Consider the following 18193-nt stretch of genomic DNA (forward strand, 5'->3'; position numbering starts at 1 on the left):
CACTTACAGTAGCTAGAAAAATTTTCCAGGTTCATTTGGCTCTTTGATAGAGCTAAATAAGCACTTTGATTGTCTAGGAAATACTATATAGGGATACTATAAATAATATATTAGAACATAGTTAGAAGGAAACATCTTGAGATGAAAATGAAAAGTGCTGTACATTTTATAGACTTCAGAACATTTCTGGCAAAAAGATTCTCTATATTATACATTTATACATTTATATCATAGTCATTTCTGAAACATAGCAGAAAATGTATAAATTTTTATACATTTATAAAAATATATAAATGTAGAATGGGATGAAAAATAAAATAAACAGTTCCCCTTCTTAATTCTCCATAATTCGCTATTCTAGATATATGTATGATTAGATACAAGGAAAGTGATGTTAGGGACAAAGAATATATTTTTAACAAACCATTTCTAAAATATAATTAAGCATAAAAATTCTGGTAATTATACACTTTCTAAAGTTGCCTTCTGAATAATCTGCCTTTAGAATAGACTGAAACTTAATACAGCTGTTTCTGTGTCTGTGCTAGTAGATACCTTTGGGATCAAACATGAAGTGGGATTGCTTTTTGACATTCTTTAACTTTCTTCAAAATACCATTAAAGGTCTACTTGTATTAGCACCTTTTAGAATGCTAAGTAAAAATATGGAATTCTACAATCTACCTCACACACACAGAGTAATAATTTTGGGAAGTGGGCCTGGGAAATAAGCATTTTTATCATTAAAGTCTTATTCTGAATGTTTGTAACCTATTTATTTAAGGGAATCTATATGGTTGCCTAGGAGCTGAACTAATACTGATATGGACAAGAGAAACACAATCTTCTTTGGTTGAAAATAATGGATTTCTTTATGTTTTCAAGAAGAATATTTTGGAAATCTTACTTATGCTTTGGTAAACCTACCAATAGGAAAGATGGATTTGAGGTGGTTCAGAGGAGAAATTATGAGTGGCATTGCCTGTACTGGGCTGGAAGAGAATTCTCCCATTGTGAGGCAGGACTTAGAAGAGAAAAATCCATGTTTTTGGAGTAGCAATCATTCTGTTATCCCTGAATAAGCACAACTTTGTGCTAGATACTAGGGATACAAGGATGAATATGACAAAATACCATCCTTAAGGAGCTGATGCTATTTTGAAAAGTCCAGTTTGAAAACAAATAATGGCTAGAACAGAATCAGTCACAAGGACATCACAAAGGAGGGTAGGATCAGGGAAGTACCCATTAAATTAATTCTCAAAGGATGAATTGGAATTTCCAGGTGATTGGTAATGGAAGAGTGTAGATGACAAGATTGAATTTTAAGCCAAGGGATGATATGTGTAAGGGCTTTGACATCTGAAACAACATAATGTATTTGCTGACCTGTAGATAACTTGATGTGGCAGAAATGTCTAGAACTGTGCACTTAATACATTTTAGATGCGAGCCACACGATGCTCATAATTCAGAGTAGGCTCTGTAAAGTAAATACATTTAAGACAAGTCTTTGATATGCTCCTCCCCCTTTGCTGTCAGTAACTATTTTGAGTTCTTTTCTTTATCTGCATTTATTCCTTAAGTGATCTTATCCTGCCTTATAGCTTTACATACTAACTCTGTTGAGGATTTCTGATATTTTCAGCACAAGTTCCAGATTGGTATCTTATATCCTATGTCCCCTCTCCTTTTGGCATTTTAAGGATAAGATATTCAAGATGAAACTCTCAATTTCACCCTCATCCATTAGTTTTTACCTGCCAAATATGTCCCAGAATAGTCTAGCTCTCTCCATTGCTGTTGCCCTCTATCACTACAACCATCACTAGTTCTGATCTCTTTCTTCTTACACTCTGATAATCTGTTCCCCTGTACTAGAAGTTGTTTTTATGAGATGTGAACCAGAACACTCTCCTGGGTCTTAGAATCTTTTTTTATTCACTTAGAACTACTCCCATGATCTCCAAAGCCCCACTTGATCTAACTTCAGTTTACTTCTTTGATTTTACCTTATTCCCCCTTTCCACTACTCACTGGGTTCAAATCACGCAGACCTTTCCGTTTCCCCAGCAGGCTCCACGAGGTCCTCTCTCAGGGCCTTTTCCTTGTTCTTCCTTCTGCCTGGGAAGAAGGCTCTACCTGAGCAAGAATGGGTTTTTCTCATCATTCAGGTTTCAGCTCAAATGTTACCTCCACAGAAAAGACTCACCTGATCACCTTGCCTAAAATAGTAATTCTAACTACTGTCAAATTACTATTTGTCACATTGCCCTACTTGTTTCTGTATTGTATCTATTGCTATTTCTAGTTTTCTTGTTATTTGTCCCCCCCCCCTATACTAGAATATAAATTCTCTGTGAAAGGGCCCCTTTCTCTTTTATTCACCACTATATTGTTTCCAGTTGGACCTGTGCCTGGCACAGAATATACCAGGGGGTGCTCTATAAGTATCTGTTAGACAAATGAAAAAGAAGACAGTCTCAACTAAAAAATATGATGATAATCTCTAGAATTACACTGTCCATTAACCAGGCACCAACTTCAATTGGCTACTTCAATTCAACTAGAAGTTAATTAAACCTAAACAAAATTCTAAATTCAGTTTATCAGTTGCATTAGCCACATTTCAAGTGTTTACTAGCCACATGTGGCTAGATGTAGAACCCAGATATAGAACATACTATCTTTGCATAAAGTTCTATTGGACAGCACTCTATTCTAGAGAATGAATGTTTAAATAGAAATAAAGTAGATGTTAAAGGAGGGAAATTTCTAAACAAGACAGTTTATATAATTTAAGGAGTAAACTGAAAACCCTGATATTTTCTTTTTTAGAGCTCTCTTAAATAGGATAAATTTTCAGTTTTAGAGAAGGCTTAGAGGACAGATAGTCTGAAGGTGGATCTTTGGACTTTTAACCTCCCAGAGCCCCTTCTGAATCTACACATAATTATTCCTGAGATTATAATTAAATTTGAACTGTGCTAGCCAAACACAAAACCTTCCACAGAAGACATGGTCTTTGATTGCAAGGAATTTTTCAAGACTCTTTTCAACTGTATTTAAGAATAGATCACATTTTGCAAGAGCCTTGCTAAAAAGACTCATGATGATTGATGACGCTGAGAAAATGTGACAGAGCCCAAGATTTCAAAGCATGTACTTGTCCTGTTTCATCTACAAATGAGAAGAAATTGACTTGTCCTATTTAATTTGGGAAACTTCAGAAACTCTCTAGTTTAAACCACTAACCATTGTAGCCATGTTTTATTAGATCTTTACCTAAGGACTTGTCAGAATTCTTCCAGCAGGCTAGTGTATCTTCTAGCTTATTCTCAGATTGCATTATGGCTGCCTCCCTTGTTATGGAAACCAGTCACAGCGCTTTGGAATACCCACTGAGACCATGTTTTTAAGGAGTGTTTTACTGGGTCTGAATACCAATGTATCCATGGGGCTTGTGTGGTTTCAATTCAAGTCAAGTGACAAGAGGGGACATTGCGTGTCTGAGAAACTGAGGTCATGATGCAGAGAATTCTTCTGTTCATATACAGCAAGGGCACTGAGAAGGAAGCAGGAGGGAGAACAGAAAGATGGAAAATTCTTGTGTTTGGAAAGCCAGCTGTGGCCTAACTTTATAGAATCGTGAATCTGCATGTGGCATCTACCTGGAGAAAGGAAGCTTACTTGATATTCAGAGAAATGAAATGGCAACGGAAAAAGCTTTTGTGAGCTGTTTTCATCTTTGCTGGCTTGCAATGTCATCATGTATTTCGGGCAAATAGAGTTTGCATCAGTTCAGTTGACAGGACTTCATGCATTTTAATATCCTGACTCCATATTCATGTTAGTGTTGATGTATCCCTGCACCTTTTTCCCCTTCATTTTTTTTTTTTTTTAGTTAAAAAGCTGGATTTCTGCCAAAAATACAGAACATCGCCATTCTATAAAGTATTTGAAACAATTAAAGCAGGTTAAATGAAAAACTGTATATGTTTGTGAAATTTATCCCAACAAAGTCATAAGCTATCACTTAGGTTTTATTTAAATGAGTAAAATGGGAGACACACTTTATCATTTTGCTCCTAGGCTCTTGGATTTGTTTAAATTTGGACTCCTTCACAAAACTTTTTTTAAAATTAATTTCAGAGAGGAAGGGAGAGGGAGAGAGAGAGAGAAACATCAATGATGAGAGAGAATCATTGATCGGAGCCCGCAACCCAGTCATGTGCCCTTGACTGGAATCAAACCTGTGATCTTTCAGTCCACAGGCCAACGCTCTATCCATTGAGCCAAACCAGCTAGGGCCACAAAACTTTTAATACCCTCTGTCTTAGGTTTAGACAACCTGAGCATTAGTTTGTTATATCACAGTAAGAGAAGTTTAGAGAGACCTGAGTTTGACACTTTGGAATGATGTTTTCGCAAGAGTAACTATGGTTTTCTATAATTAACATATTTAGAGTTGGTATTTGGTCATCTGCATGTTCAGTTACCCAAAGAGGGAACGTGCGAATTATAATCTGAAGTGCAGAGAAATATAGCACAAAAGGGAAAGGTTGTGATGATAGGAAAAGATATACAAATTCACAATTGCATGAAAAAAGCAGTTCAATCAGCATATTTGTTTCCCCATTCTGCAGCATATTACCGTAGGGAAGACAAGACTTGTTTCCTGAATAGGCACAGCCAGAACAAATCTCTGTTCTTGCTACATAATAGATGTTATTTAGAGACATGGAAGTACATAAATAGCTGAAAAGTTGCAGTTCTAGATATAATAATTCAGAAGACTTGAAAACAGGTGTATCATTGCTCTGCTTGGTATTCAGTTACATTGTTGTCCTATCAAATTCAAGCCAGTCCGACAAAATTCTGGCAAAGCTTTTATCAACTTTCACTGAATTCAGCTAGTTTTTAGGTTTCCTGTGGATTTCAGTGTCTTAAAGGTTAGCTCACAAACTCAATAGTGTTTCCCTAAATGCACTGACTAAATAAGGTTAACAATGAGAATATAAGGATTGCTAAGGCTATCTGAATTTTTTGTTTAGAAAGAATAAGAATAATTTTTGATTGAGAAAGCAAAATAATTAGGTTCAAGTTTTTGAGTTTATATTAGAGAATATGTAAACTTAAACCCTGACTTTCCTCCAGAAAAATTGTATTGGTATAAAAATTTCCTTAATTTTACCAAATATAATATTTTCAGCAGTGACTCTAAACATTTTTAACCAGGATGCCTTCCAAAATGATGATCTAAAAATGATCATGTCAACCCAAATGTCAAGAAAAATAAAAAAAATATTTCTATTCTCATGGATAAAATATTTATTTTGATAAAGGGAAAGCTGGAAAAGCATCTTTCCTTTAAACAGTTGTTTCAGAAATGACAAAGGCTTTAATTTGACATGATGGTTCTATATTTATGAGAGTTTGAGGCTATAAGAAAAAAGAGAAGGCTAATTAACAAAGGGCAAGACCAGAACGTTAAATAATGGAATAATTAAGTGTAGTCATAGAACTTGAAAGGTGAGTGGAATATAGAGAGAGATCTTTGTCCTTTGGAATCTGAGCCCCTGAGGGAAAGGCTATGGCTATCTTACTTATGTTTGTCCCCTCCTCCCTGCAGCAGCTGGCACAGTATTGGAATGAAGTCGGAGATTAATAAACATTTGCTGAATAAATAAGTTAAACCTAGCAAGGGGAATGACTTTTCCAAGTTTAAATAGGGAATTTTATGGTAGTTTCAGAATCAAACCTAAGTCCTTTGTAGTCTTCTGATTTCTTCTCTGATGCTCCTTCATAACTCTGGAACTTATTTTTTAGAAGCAAACTCTTAACAACCTGGCCACAGTCAAATCGCTCTGTGATCAATGTAAGCAACTTTCTTTTCAGTGGGGTAAATGCTTTCCCAGAAAAAAGTGAGTGCTTATTACAATAAATGTTTTCTTTTTTCTTTGGGCAGGGTGTGGGGAAGGGGGGTGAGGGGGGAGGAGACTTATGAGACAATAAAAAAGTCACCATTTAAGATCCAGTCATGAAAGGTCTATGGTCTAGGGCAGGGGTGGGCAAACTTTTTGACTCGAGGGCCACAATGGGTTCTTAAACTGGACCGGAGGGCCGGAACAAAAGCATGGATGGAGTGTTTGTGTGAACTAATATAAATTCAAAGTAAACATCTACACTTATAAAAGAGAAACATGGTAATTAGCGTACGACCGCTACCCTTTTCATTGGCTAATCAGTGAGTATATGCAAATTAACTGTCAGCCAAGATGGCGGCCGGCAGCCAGGCACTGAAGCGAGCAGGGAGGCTTGCTTGCTGCGGACTCCAACATTCCCCACCTCACTTGCCGGCCTCTCAACTGCAACTCTAAGCAACTATGTACTATGTTGCAAATAAGAAGCTAAACAAAACCCCAGAAAGCGGCTTCCATTCAGCGAGGCTCGGACCGCAACATTGTATCGATGTTTTCAGCAGCGAGGCCTCAGAGCTAAAGCTGGCCCAGAATAAAAAAAAACAGAAAAAAAAACAAGGAGCGGTTGAAAGCTTTAGTCACTCGCCAGCCGGAAAACAGCCCTCAGCCCCTCACCCAGACTGGCCAGGCACCCCAGTGGGGACCCCCACCCTGATCCAGGACACCCTTCAGGGCAAACCAGCCAGCCCCTACCCATGCACCAGGCCTCTATTCTATATAGTAAAAGGGTAATATGCCTCCCAGCACCGGGATCAGCGGAGCAGCGAGACTCCCGGCACCGGGATCAGCATGACAGGGGGCAGCGCCCAAACCCCCTGATCGCCCTGCGGCTCTCTGTGTGACAGGGGGCGGGGCCACAACCTCCCTATCTGCCCTGCTCTGTTCATGACAGGAGAAGGCGCCCCAACCCCCTGATCGCCCTGCGGCTGTGTGTGTGACAGCGTGCGGCACTCCAACCCCCTGATCGGCCCTGCTCTGTGTGTACAGGGTGCGGCGCCCCAACCCCCCCCCCCCAAGGGGCCTGCTCTGTGTGTGATAGGGTAGAGCCATAACCTCCCCATTGGCCCTGCCCTGAGTGTGACAGTGGCAGCGTCCCAACCCCCTGATCGGCCCTGCTCTGTGGGTGATAGAGGGCGGTGCCCCAACCTCCCTCCACTGGCCTTGCTCTGTATGTAACGGGGTAGAGCCATAACCTCCTCATTGGCCCTGCCCTGAGTGTGACAGGGTGCAGCGTCCCAACCCCCTGACCCGCCCTGCTCTGTGTGTGACAGGAGGCAGTGCCCCAACCCCCTGATTGGCCCTGCTCTGTGCGTGACAGGCGGTGGCGCAGCAACCTCCCCATCAACCCTGCCTTGAGTGTGACAGGGGGCGGTGCCCCAACCTCCCAATCGGCCCTACCCAGAGCGTGACTGAGGGTGGCATCGCAACCTCCTGATCCGCCCTGCTCTGTGCATGACAGAGGGCGGCGCCCCAACTCCCCAATCGGCCCTGTTCTGAGCCTGACCAGGGGCTGCACCTAGGGATTGGGCCTGCCCTCTGCCACCTGGGAGCAGGCCTAAGCCAGCAGGTCGTTATCTCCCGAGGGGTCCCAGACTGCGAGAGGGCATAGGCCGGGCTGGAGGACCCCCCTCCCCCCCCCCCCCCCCCCCCCAGTGCACAAGTTTTTGTGCACCGGGCCTCTAGTCATTACATAAAAGGGTACGGTCTTCTTTTTTTTTTTAGTTTTATTCATTTCAAACGGGCTGGATCTGGCCCGCGGGCCATATTTTGCCCACGGCTGGTCTAGGGTGACTAATTAGTAGCAGTTTTCCCACGATTTTCTCAGCTCTATCATGGAAAATCTCATGTCCCAGGAACCTCTTCATTCCTGGGCAAATCAGCATGGTGCTCACCCTACTCAGATTTAAAGGAGGCACAGTAGGACTGGGGAGGGTTTCTGTGCATATGAAAATAACAAAACAAAACATAAAGTACACATTTTCTCAGAATATCTATCTCATTGTGATATTTGGAGGGAAATAGCATCATTTTTATCTTTATAAATAAACACAAGATGCCAAAGAAATATTAAAGATACTAGTGACCCAGTACATGGATTCGTGCACATTGAAAGGAAGTGGGGCCATGCTCCCTTCTCTCTGGTTCCGGGGTGCATCACCCGAGAACTGTCACTACCAAGTCACTGCAGCTCAGCAGCTCTTGCGTTGAGTGTCTGCTCCCTGGTGGTCAGTGTTCATCATATGTACTGGCTGGTAGAATGATCACTTAGCCTTTTATATATATACTAGAGGCCCGGTGCACGAAATTCATGTACAGGGTGGAGGGGTGTCCTCAGCCCAGCCTGTACCCTCTCCAATCCAGGATCCCTCGGGGGATGTCTGACTGCTGGTTTAGGCCCGATCCTGTGGACATCCCTGTCCACAATCTGGGACTGCTGGCTCCTAACTGCTCACCTGCCTGCCTGCCTGATCGCCCCTAACTGTCCCCCCTGCCAGCCTGGTCACCCCCAACTGCCCATCCCCCCCCCCGCCGGCCTGGTTGTCCCATGCAGACTGCTGTTCAGTTGTTTGGTTGTCCCTCACTAATCCCTCTGCCATCCTCGTCACCCCAATCAGCCTGCTGTTCGGTTTTTACTGTTACTGTGATGGTGTCCCGGATAATTTGCATATTCCTCTATTATTAGTATAGATAGATACCTTAAAATTTTTGAGGTTCTCTGCTGTGTAAAAATTATTTGATTGGCAATGTATGAGAAACTTTGCTACCTTGGTTAGGCCGGAAGAGTATGGGTGAGTGCAATGATTATGCAAGTTTGCATAGTTGGAAGATCTCACGTGACTAAATAGGGCATGCTCACATCAGGCTGTAATAAAATAAGGCATATGGTAAAGCAGGAGAAAGAAAGCACAGGTGGTTTTTGGAGGGTCCAAGACGTCAGGGAAACTGTCCAGGGACTTCTCAGACAGGCAGGATGAACATACTTTGTCTTTGGATTATGAACCATCCAAGATATATGAGTGATATTTTATTTTCAGGAGATCTCAGATGCTATTTTACTAAATGAGATGGGGTTTTTTTGTTTTGTTTTGTTTTGTTTTTGTATTCTGCTAGTGACACAGCTAAAACTAGGTTGTGAAAACAGGTATAAAACATCAAGCTATACACCATAAACATTCCAAACAAGCTGGTATAGAACACTACCAGGGGAGTTTTCAACTTTAAATAGCACACCTATGTACCTCACTCATCTCATCGTTATCTTGGCCCTTCCAAGAGATAAGCATAGAATTACTCAATTCCTTCTAGCCACAAGTTAACAGTAACCATACACAGTGGATTCTTTCTGGAGGTTACCTCTTAGTATTTTCATAGTAAGAAGATGAGATTAGAAGGGAGTTATGATTAGTGGCTATAAAATAATAACTTAATTAGAGATTGACTCTCTGAATACTAGAACTAGGAGATAATTTTTGCTACCTGACTGTTAATTTAGGAATAAATGAAATGAATAATTACTTTGTGATTCAGGTAGTAAACCCATGTAACTTAATTTACTATGAGAAGGTTTGAGAAAACCTTGATGAGATTTTAAGGAAATTGTGGATATCCTTGAACACTGAGATCTATCTCAAAAGGCTAGCACACACCTCCATCATAGCCCTTAGATGCCCTTATAGAGAATGAGCTTTCTGCTCAACAGATCAAGCCTAGCACTCAGGGTGGCATTTCTCCTGTTCTTAGTTGAGTCATTTTATCAAGACTTAGGATTTGAGGGGTGGCAGCTAGAAAATCTAGCAAGTTAATCCGTGTTAAACGTTTAATCTCATAATCAGGCCCACTTACTTTTGTTAAAAGCTATTTATTTAAGCAGAATATACTAGATTTCTTAGATAACTTTTATTGTGGTGGAATGGACACATAGCATCATATTAATTTCAGGTGTACAACAAAATTCAATATTTGTATATATTCAAAAATGATCACCAACACAATCCAGTTAACATTTATCACCACATACAGTTGCAATTTTTTCATGTGATAACAGCTTTTAAGATTGACTGTCCTATAATTTTAAATTATCTCCATGACTGTCTGTCTATTTTATCCCCTGCTATTCTTTGTTCTCTATTATTCTTGCATCCCTTTACACCTATCCTCTATTGGTCCACACCGGGCTAGTCACTGTTCTCTGATTTTCTAGGCTCTTCTTTACCTCCTTGCCTTAAAAAAATATGGTTCTATCTTTTTGGGAAATTGACAAAACAGCATCTTTAGTCTCCCTCTTTACCGGTGACATCTCCTGTTACATCTTCTATCTATGTGGGGGCAAAACCACACTGTAGTTGACCCACTGTAAATGCTCAAAGATGATTGCTAATTAGATGAGTAGACATTAATGTATTTTCCTCTCGATAAATGTACAAATATTTCAAAGTAATAATTTCCTTACACATATGAATGATCTAAGTATATTTTTTAATTAAGGAGGAAAAATGTATTTAGTTACCTGGAGCCTTATACTAAGCTTCAAATGGCACTCTCGGGGAGGTTTGCCACTCTTAGTTGCCCTGCCCACTTTTCACACTGATGTTTAGGAGAATCGAGCAATGTTGCGTCACAGCAGGCTCTAGACTGCTCACCATCTAGCATCACCAAAAGTGTACAAAAAAGATGTAAAAACAAAAGACTTCAATACTGTGTAGGCATAAATTATCAATCTACCATATCAAAATGAAAACTGGTCATTTCTGAAGAGTATTGTACATATATATATGTGTTGTTTTCCTAACGCAAGTGAAAATTGAAATAAAATGATACAATAACATATGAATTTAAATACTTAAAATGTACAAAGATATAAATCTTGAGATATAAAGTAAAATATTTTTATTTTTAATGTAAAAACAACTGGTTTTAGTTCTGTATATTTTTATATATTATACAGAACTAAAACATATTAGTTCTGTATAATATATAAAAATATATATTTATATTTTATATATATTTATATATTTATATATAATTTTATATATATTTATTTATATATATAAAATATATATTTTTTCTTAAACAAAACTTCAATCATATCATACAGATACATTCATTCTACCATCCCACTTAGATAACAACCCAGTTTATTTCTGACCAGCTTTAAGCAAAGAAATAGGACACATTTAATAATTAAACACACACACACACACACACACACATTTTCTCCTTTGTGTCCCTATTAGGTCATTCACACAGAAACATCTCTACAGCAACTGGTAAAAAGCTTTTTACCCAGATGCAGTGCACACTGGACTGAGCATTTAGAAAGGATGGAGAGGTTATTCTCAGTTCAGCCCAATTGATTTTCAGTATGGATTTGTTCACGCATTCTCTCATCCTTTCCTTTTTGACAGATGACTTCCCTGGAAGCATCAGCCAGGTGGGCATCCTAGTACAATAATGTAAAGATTTTGGGGGACCTGCACCTCCAGCCTGTACAGTTACTCACAGGAGAAAAATTTCAGCTTGGTTTTAGCTGTTTCACATTGATTCATTTCTTAAGGGGAGGGCAGGGGACATGGCATGTTCTTCAGGTTATTCTATAGGACTATCTCCTAGACAAAGTGTTATAACCCTTAAGAAATCAGTGATTTTTTAAATTTTTCTTTGCTTGCCCTTTATGGCTAATTTCTGCCAGGAGCCTCTGATTCTGGACCCTGATCCTTGAATTTTAAGGTCTGAATTGGTGTCCCACGCGATGCTTATAGCTTTCAGTACCTCGACATTACTATAGAGAACAGTGAAAAATTGATCAGGATCAGTTTCTCTTCTAGGTCAACACAAGAATGAAATGAATCCCACAGAGCTGTAATCTCTGTGCATTATGGGGAGCACGGAACTGTTTCAGGGAATCCTGCAGGCCTTCCAGTGTGGTGATATGTCAAACATATGCCTGACAGGGAAGCAAGAAAAATCCTAACTTAAACTGCCTCAGTGAAAGAAAACAAAAATTAATTTAAAAAGAATTTTGGCACACAAAAGTAATATATTATCATATTGAACACTTAAAAATACAAGAGAGAATTAAGAATATAAAGTTATCATCATGTTACCACCCAAGAATTATCAATATTTTTTAAAAATTGTTATTTAGTAAAAAAGTAAGAATATGTTAGATTCAGTTTGCTTTTTTTGGTCATTATACTATCTCCATAACTTTTAACATGATTTGGAATACCGACCTGAAGTTCTCTTATGTGGGTGGTCCATAGTAACTTGGAGTTACTTTGATGGAAAATTTGGAGACCAGGCCCAATTCTAGAATTTAAATATTCTGTTAACAATTATATATTTGTCCCTTTCCCCTTTTAATTTATGCTTCCCTATGCACATTGGATTCCCAGCGCACAAGCAGTGGTCACTGAGCTGTCTGGTAGCATTTAGTTCACAGGGTTCTCCTAGAGCAGCGTTTCTCAACCTGTGGGTCGCGATCCCTTTGGGGGTCGAATTTCACAGGGGTCGCCTAAGACCATTGGAAAACACGTATATAATTACATATTGTTTTTGTGATTAATCACTATGCTTTAATTATGTTCAATTTGTAACAATGAAAATACATCCTGCATATCAGATATTTACATTATGATTCATAACAGTAGCAAAATTACAGTTATGAAGTAGCAACGAAAATAATTTTATGGTTGGGGGTCACCACAACATGAGGAACTGTATTAAAGGGTCGCGGCATTAGGAAGGTTGAGAACCACTGTCCTAGAGGCATTGATCCAGGAATGTGACCACTCCCTAGCAAGAAGGCGCCAGCCACTTGCCAAAAGTCCACCAAAAGGAGGTGGGGTGCCAGACTTCTCGGTAACAGCCTCTGTTTCCACTTTTACTCTTTGCTCTATACAACACAGTATCTCACAGGATGAACATGGTAGCTCACACCATATATAAGGGGTAAGTCACTGGAAGTGACTTGCGTGAGCCTGCGAGTAGGGAGGGTTGGGGTCTCAGGGAATCACCAGGGTGGGGAGAAAAGTGTGCTCCAGGTTGATGGAGATTCAGATATGGCGCAGCCTGTGGGCTCTGTGGGCTCTGTGGGCTCTGTGGGCTCTGTGGGCTCTGTGACGGGGCAGGCTCAGCAAAGGAACACTGGCCTCTGCCAGCACTTCTGTCTGGGAGAAAGCTGCCTGTCCAGCTCTTGCCCTGATTCTAGACAAGTTAGTTCCTCCCTGAATGTCCCAGGTTCCTTTCAAGCTGCTGCCCCAGTGCTGGAGCTCAGAGGGAGGGAGTCTGCGGGGTCTCCAGCAGCCTCCGCGTCAGTCAGCCACCATCCCTGCTGGTTTTTACAGCCTGAATTTACGGGGGCTTCCCTTCCTGGCATTGGAACCTTGGCTTGGGGTCTGGTGTGGGGCTGGGAGCCCTTGCTCCTCAGGGAAACCTCCACAAGGAAGATCTCCCTGCCTATTTGAAACCCCACATGTGAGTTTGGGACCAGCCCGTTCCCTGCCGCCACCCCTCCTACCAGTCTCAATGTGCTTTCCTCTTTCCTTCTCTAGTTGTCTGGCTTCCATTTAGCCAGATTTCAGGTGGATCTGAATGATACTTGTTCTGTATTTTAGTTGTAAATTTTGATGTGGGTGTGGGAGGTGGCGGGTATCATGTTTACCTACACTGCCATCTTGTCAGGCAGCAAACACTGTATTCTTAAGTATCAGATATATAGACCAAAGATACCACATCTCTACAGATAGTAAAACTTACTATCAGAGAATTGAAATAATATTGAAATAAAAACCCACCCCTCACACACAGATACACATAAACACACAATACAAAGAAGATAGGATTCTAATTGGAGTCTGAATAACTTCAAAGTTCAGTACTTACAATCTTGGCCAGAATAGTCAGACAGTGTCCTAAGACTGTTTTTAATTTTTACAATAAATTATCAAGGTTGAACTATCAAGGATTGTTTTGACTGCCGAAGCTTATCATAATGATTCTGGAACCATTGGCTTTCATATACAAAGCTATTTCCCAAGTGATTTGGATCAAGATGAAAAAGCTGTTGAAAGGGAAATATGGCAAAGGAACTCAACTCTCATTGTTTTGGCCCAAGAACCCACCAGCCTCCGTTCCTGTGCTTGCAGACAGCCCATGAGCACAGTCAGGATTAGGCAATCTGTAACTGCTAAACCTGCCATTGTCGTCCTACCTCCCCCCGTGTCCTTTATGGGTAACTGTAGTGACATTGGTATACATCATCCCTGCTGTTTCTACACAGAGCACTTACTTCCTATACAAGGTATTTCGAGGCTGTGCTGAAAATAAGACTCCGCATCCAATGTGGTCACTAAAATGAGCTTCGGAGTCTCAGTCTGGTTTCGACTGCCCTTGCCAAGATCTTTCTGAACACCCCAGTGTTTTAATGTCATGGAATCCTTTAGCGGCAAGAAACAATGTATCACCAATCTGCATGAAAAGGTACCAAGCTGAGAGCTGAATGTGTTTCTTTTGTTGAAGTCAGGGCAAATTATTGCAAAGTGCCACTATAGCTAGTTTCCAAACAAATCCATAATAAAATTAAAAAAAAAAAAAAACAACAACTCCGCTGAAGATAACATTGCAGCTGAGACTTGGCCAAAGGCCCTCTTTTTTGAAGACCAGGAAAAAAGCCATATATTCTCACCTTCAAACACGGCAGTTACATGGCAGTTAAATTGATGATCTCCTTTGTTTCGTTCTGTTTTCATTCTCTAGTCCCACCATGACGTTTATTGTATGCCTTAGATGATAAATTGTCCGCGTTTGCAGATTTTCTTATATGATCCAAATTTCACTATTTGACCCACAGCTTATATCACCTTCACTGAGTATAGTCCTTGACCAGTCTCTTTAAATTCATATTGTTTATTGGCACAATCTTAAAAATGCTTCCCAGAAATTACACGTCCCATCTGTACTTTTATACATGAATTTACTCCATCCACATCCACATCCCCCCATATGCAGGCATGTACATTCAAATTGTTTCAAAACTTTGTACTTTTCTCTCAGCTTTCTTTTGTTTTTATATCCACTCCCCTTACCACTCTCAAATATTTCCCATCTCATAAGCCTGAGACCAAAAACCCAGAGAGAGTAAATCATGTTAAAAACTGCGTAGTGCTGAGTGAAGTCTGGAAGAACGATACGATCAGGCTGAATCCACTATTGACCAGATGTGTGAAATTGAGCAACCTGTGTAATTTTTGTGTTGATTTCATAAGCAATACAGATAATTTTCATGACTAAAATAACAGAAATAACCCTATATAAGACAACAACAAATTCTGAGAACTAATGAAAAATTGAAAATTGAATATCTAGTATAAATGCATTAAAAATGTGAGGCCTGAAATAAACAAGCAAGGAAACAAAATAAAACCACACTGTCTGCTGCCTGTGCCTGGATTCAGTCCATGGGACTAGCAGTGTGCAGCCACTGTTTAAATATTCTCTCTGCCCCCCTCTCTGAAATTCTATTACCTTTCAGTGTCAAAATTCTTAAGGGAAAGAATGTTTAACAGTAGCCAAACCTAAGGGAAAAAAGAAGATATCAGGTTAATTTTAGTATCTCTATACCAAATTGTATATTCTAAACCTAAAGACACCCAAGAATAAGGAACAGACTTTGGGGCCAGACATAGTTTCCACTTGGGGGGGGGGGGGGTGCTTTGTTAACATGTTGTTAGGGATATGGGTCCATTGACTTTTTAAGAAAAAGCAGGCTACATTCTGCTCTACACACTCTAGAGTGAGCTCATATACCAACTATTATTTAGTTAAGCATAAATCATTTACAAAACCAAAATTATATGCACTAAAATTATCAGTTATCAAAGTAGTGAAAACATTTAGCTAAGTTTGGAGAAGACTGAAGTTTCTGAGCCACTCCAGTCTTCCTAGCTTTTCCTCAGAATCTAGCTAAACTTTAGTGACCACAGTGTTTTTATTGTGCAGAGGTGTTGCTTCCTGGGGTTAATTTTGTGTCAGTTGTTGCTTGTGTTGTTTTTCAAAGTTCAGAGTCAATAATAAATCCTTTTCATTCTATTGAAAGGAGTGTGGCTTCCCTTCCATAAGCATGAGCAATGTCAGCTTGCCACTTATATCCCCTTGAGTTAATGTTTCTATCTGACTGGAAGATGTCCTGAGTCATAGGGCAGCATTCTGGTTCTGACATTATAGTCCATTCCTGCAGGAAAGAAATTTAACTTTCAGAGTGGAATCTGAACTTCAAGTCAGGCATATTTTGTGCCAGATTACAGAGATAGACAGGAGTGAATTCAATATAGGAAGAAGAATGAGAAGATTCTTACTCTGGAGAGAGTACAGTCACTTGGAAAGTACGGACATATAGACAACTTCTATTGTATGTACAAGATGATAAGTACAATAATGCAGGCTCCAAAGTGTTTTTGAGGCACAAAGTAGACACAACTCACTCAAACTGGAGCTGAGGGTCAGAGGACAAAAAGGCTTTCTGGATTTTATATATTCTCATTGCCTTACAGAGTGACAAGCAATGAACTGGAGATGGTGACATTAAAATACTGAGTATGTCAGAAAAGTTCAAGTAATTCTGTATTGCTTTAGTGTAATATATAATAAAGAGAATTCGGAAATGAGATTTTGGCAAGAAAAAGCTGGGTGACAAAGAGATTTGTCCATTATACTAAAAAATTTAAATTTTAACAAGTAGACAACAGGGATTCATTAAAGGTTATAATCATGAAAATGACACCTGATATCATTCTGACAGTTTTTATAGTAACATGGGATAGAGAAAATAATTAAGAAACTACTGCAGTATGGAATGGATAAGAGACATTCTAGGGGGAAAAAAGGTGTGGAATGATTAAGACCTGTTTGAGTTTAAATAAGACAACTTACATGATTGAGTAGATGTTGAGGATAAAGCAAACAGTTAAGGCTGAATTTCAGATTATATGTTGTGACCTTGAGTTGTAGTAGTGATGTAATCAGATAAATTGGGGTACCCTCTTCTGGGTGCTGGGGGTGGGGTCCTTACGGTATCTTGAGAAAAAGAATTTTCTGAGACTCGCACAGGAGGATGGGTGATTTTTATTTGTGCGAATTACATTCTTGGGTTTCCAAAGTCCCATTCCAGTCATCGAAGAAGTGTAGCTGGGGCCAGTGTCCAGACTTCCCATTCCATGTTGCAGCCGGTCCAGTTCAGCCTCAGCTAGCAGCAGTCCATTAGTCACTGTGTGTCGGGGGGTCTATAGAGCCATGGGCCATGTGGGAGAATACAGGAGGGAGTGTGCCCCAAGCAACAAGAAGAATCCAGCAGTCCTGAAAGCAGAGGGCCTAGAGCAGTGATGGCGAACCTATGACACGCATGTCAGAGGTGACACGCAAACTCATTCTTTTGGTTGATTTTTCTTTGTTAAATGGCATTTAAATATATAAAATAAATATCAAAAATATAAGTCTTTGTTTTACTATGGTTGCAAATATCAAAAAATTTCTATATGTGACACGGCACCAGAGTTAAGTTAGGGTTTTTCAAAATGCTGACACGCCGAGCTCAAAAGGTTCGCCATCACTGGCCTGGAGAGTGAACTCCTTTGTTCATGGGACTGAGTATCCCAAATTTCTGAGTGCTTGCAGTGGCCACGCCTATTCTGGCCAATGACTTTTGTTCTCTGGTGTGACTGACAGCAAGCACTTTCACTAGTCTCCCCAACTTTACTGGGCATGTATCTATCTCCCCTTTGCTGGAATCTTGGGGAGTGTAAAGTGTTAGCTTCCTGGTGAAGCTGCCTAAATGACATGCCTATAATATTTGGCCTCCCCTTTGTTTTTTTCCTGTTATTAATAACTAGGTTAATTACAATGGTATCAGTAGATACCAAGTAAGATTGGAATATAATATGGACAACATACTTGGCAAGAAAAGAAATAAAAGAAACATTAGATTTGGGGCATGTTCAGACTGTGATACATTTAAGAAAACTAGGTAAAAAGCATAGGATGAAGTAGGTAGAATATGGATTTGCAGTTTGTGAAAAAGGCCTGGAGATATAGTATGCAGACCCATTGTCATGGAGATTATAATTAAAGCCATGAATATAGATGAGATCACCCAGGAAGAGCACAGAGTGAATGGCAAGAAAAATCCTGAGAGAGAAAAATAGGAAACCATGACAATT

This window comes from Myotis yumanensis, unplaced genomic scaffold, assembly GCF_028538775.1.
Source record: "Myotis yumanensis isolate MYYU_CA2020_CCGP unplaced genomic scaffold, mMyoYum1.0.hap1 SCAF_6, whole genome shotgun sequence".
NCBI classification, from domain to species: Eukaryota; Metazoa; Chordata; class Mammalia; order Chiroptera; family Vespertilionidae; genus Myotis; species Myotis yumanensis.